The sequence below is a fragment of the Pan troglodytes genome, chromosome 10 (genome assembly GCF_028858775.2).
Source record: "Pan troglodytes isolate AG18354 chromosome 10, NHGRI_mPanTro3-v2.0_pri, whole genome shotgun sequence".
NCBI lineage: Eukaryota > Metazoa > Chordata > Mammalia > Primates > Hominidae > Pan > Pan troglodytes.
Window position 1 is genome coordinate 41768165 of NC_072408.2, and position 3522 is coordinate 41771686.

Sequence of the window (3522 nt, forward strand, 5' to 3'; positions counted from 1 at the left end):
TCAAGAAGAGAGAAAACATACAACCTAGAAAAGAAGAGAGGAAGCAAAGAGAGCAAAAGGATGGAAGCCAAGGAAGAGGAAACTGTCACCAAATCCAGAATTTGGGCCTTTCTTACCACATGCACTGCTGCCATCCTGGTCCAAGCCACACATTTCTCACTTGGATTAGTGCAATGACCTTTCAACAAATCTCCCTCCATCTTCCCTTGGCCTTATGTGATCTATTCTCAACACAAAAGACAAAAAGACTATTTAAAAATTGAAGTCCAGGCCAGGTGCAGTGGCTCACGACTGTAATCCCAGCACTTTGGGAGGCCAAGGTGGGTGGATCACGAGGTCAGGAGTTCAAGACCAGCCTGGCCAAGATGGTGAAACCCTGTCTCTACTAAAACTACAAAAATTAGCTGGGCATGGTGGCAGGTACCTGTAATCCCAGCTACTTGGGAGGCTGAGGCATAAGAATCACTTGAACCTGGGTGGCAGAAGTTGTAGTGAGTCAAGATTGTGCCACTGCACTCTAGCTTGGGTGACAGAGTGAGACTCTCTCTCAAAACAAAACAAAACAAGACCCTGAAGTCCAATCATGTCTTTCCTCTCTACTTCACTCAGAGTAAAAAGCAAAGTCCTTAAGTTGACTTACGAGGCCGAACATCGTCTGTTCCCTCCTTACCTCTCTGATGCCATCTCCTCCCACTCTTGCTTACTCCCACAGACTTGCCAGGCATGTTCCTGCATCAGGGCCTTAGCACCAGCCACTCCCTCTACTTGGAATACTCTTGCCAAGATGTCTATGGGGCTTACTTCCTCTCTCACCTCTAAGTCTTTGTTCAAATACCATATTCTCAGTGAGATCTCCTTGACAACCATATTAAAAACCTCAGATTTCCCCTCCATGCTGATCCTTCTGTACTTGATCTATTCCTTTTCTGTAACAATTATCATTTTCTAATATATGATATAATTTACTTATTTAATAAGAATATTGTTCATTATCTGTCTCTCTCTGCTAGAATGTAAACTCCACACAGGCGGGGGGGTCTTTCTCTGTTTTGATCACCAATGTATTCTAAGAACTTGGAATAGTGCTCAATAATAATTGCTTAGTGAGTAAATGCAAAGGATGAGGTTCACCAGGGGAGGGTTTGGAGAACAGAACAGAGGGGAGGCCATCCCAGGCTTGGGGTGAACTTGTGCCTTATCTCACAATAGGTCATGTGTGAGGATCTGAGAGTCAGAGTTTGGGCACAAGTTCAAGAGTCGGGCTAAGGCATCACCCAAAATGGAGAGATTCAGTTAACAAAGAGACTAGGCTGGATTTACCTCTGGAATCTGGTGGAGGACTTAGCTTTAGGTTGGGATTTTACCATCTTCATGACCAAAGCATACTTGGGGATAATAATGCCAAAGGGATGTGCATGCAGGGCAAGAATGAGGTGGTTGGGAATGGAGGCAGACTGGGGATTCAGGTGGGGGAGGGTAGCTGAAAGAACAGGCATGTGTCTTCTAAGTCTGGGAAAAAGATTGAGGTGGAATTAGAGGGCCTGAAGGAAAATTGTGTATGCAAGTGGGAGGAAGAGCCTGGGTCACTGGAAACTATCATCTCCAAAAGCATGTTCCATCTCCACTGAGGGCAGAATCAAAAGCCATGGGCTGCACCTAAAGTCGAAGGAACTAGAGTGAGACATCAAGAAAGGCCTCCCAACAATGTGACAGGTGGTGGAGGGGAAGCACTGGGCCTTGTTCTCTGGAAAACTTGAGCAGGACCTAACTGGGTGCACACCTGAGCCAGGCTAACCCAGAGGGCACTGTGAGGCTCTGGGGTGGGAGTGTGGTACTGGAGCCCCGGAGAGGGTTCCTGCCTCTGCCTGGCTCCCAACTCCATCCTCTCACCTGCGAGGCTTCTGAGCTTCTAAGCATGCAGAAATGTCCTCTCTCCTGACCTCAAGTTTCTGCATCTTTTCAGAGTAGAAACTGAGAGTATTTAGTATTCCAAGGCCCCACCAGTCCAGGGGCCAAAACATGCGTACCGCCTCTCCTCAGAATATCAGTGCTCAACTCAGCTTTGTGGTGGCCTCAGGGTACAAGCCAGGAGAAGCAGAAAATACCTTTGGAGGTTATACAATTCAGTGGTTACTGCAGTTATAATGGAGTGAGGACATGGGTGGCCTGGGAGTTCTGAGGTTCCGGGGAGACTTACTTGTCACTGTATAACTTTTGGTGCCTTTTGAGTTTTGAACCATGTACATGTATTTCCTATTCAAAAAACATAAAACAATTAAAATCAGATGAAAGCAACAACAATAATAACAACAAAGAATAGGTCTAGGGAAGTGGGAACTTGATGCCTCCAACTGCCACCCTGAAGGCAATGACCTGCCTCCTCTTGCCCATGTGTACCCTCCTCCTCATCTGGCATCTCCATTCTCTACAGGCTCAGAGAGGGGTGTGGCTGGCTTGATGTCACCCAGCATTTAAGACTAGCAAAATTCTGGGGCTTAGCTGTCCAGACTCTCAGTGTTGTCTTTCTTTTCTGATCCTCAATGACCCCGTCTACTCATTGACCTCTCCATGTTTTTGGCAGAACTTTGCATATGCTACACATCAACCTTCAATGGGTTATTTTTAAAACTGTATGGTCTTAAATGCCATCTTTCCCAGGAAGTAATCTCTTTTCACAAAGAGAAAGAGATGACAGCTCTCCTCTCCCCCTGGTGTGGTATCTGATGGTTCATTCCCTCCCTTCCTGCCTCCCTCCTCCCTACCACCCTCTACCACTAAAGTGGCTCTCCACTGAAACTTGGCCCTGTCTCTGATGAGATATGTGAACTTAAGCAAGTCATTTAACCTTTCTGTGTGTCTGTTTCTTCATCTACAATTGAGGATCCTGACCTTCCTCCCATGGCTCTTCACTTATGCATTTGTACAGCAAGCATGTATTCTGTGCCTGGTGCTGAACCTGGCACTGAGGATCACACAAGACAATGTATGTGAAGTTAATACAGAGACACAGAGAGTTACTGCCAAGGCCTCCTTCCTTGGATGCTGTTCTGGGCTGGGTGCTCCAACCCCCTCATCTGGCATGCCCTTGGAGGAACTGCTTCACAGTCTACTCCAAACCTCTCAACTTCTAGCATTGCTCCTGGGCTGAAGCCGATATCCTGCTCTGCATGAAGGGTCAGGGGGTGCAGAAATAACCTATTTCCCAGGCTTTTTCATTGGTTAGATCCTTAGGCACCACTTTGCCTACAAGAAGGAATAATGCTGAAATATGTCTGTTCGTCTTTAGTCTGGAATTTTCAGGGTCCACCTCTCTTGCCCTCTGTGGGCCTTTCCCTGGAAGTTGGGCTGGAACAAGGGGTATGAAATGGATTTTATTCATGTCCTCACTCTGCTCATTTCTCTCCTTTCCTGAATCCCATGCATCCATGGAGATTGGTACAGTGGCTAAGATTCTGGGATTGGAAACTCACATTTGTCTCCCTCCAAATGTAAGCTGGGCTGTGGAGGAAAGATGGTCCCTTC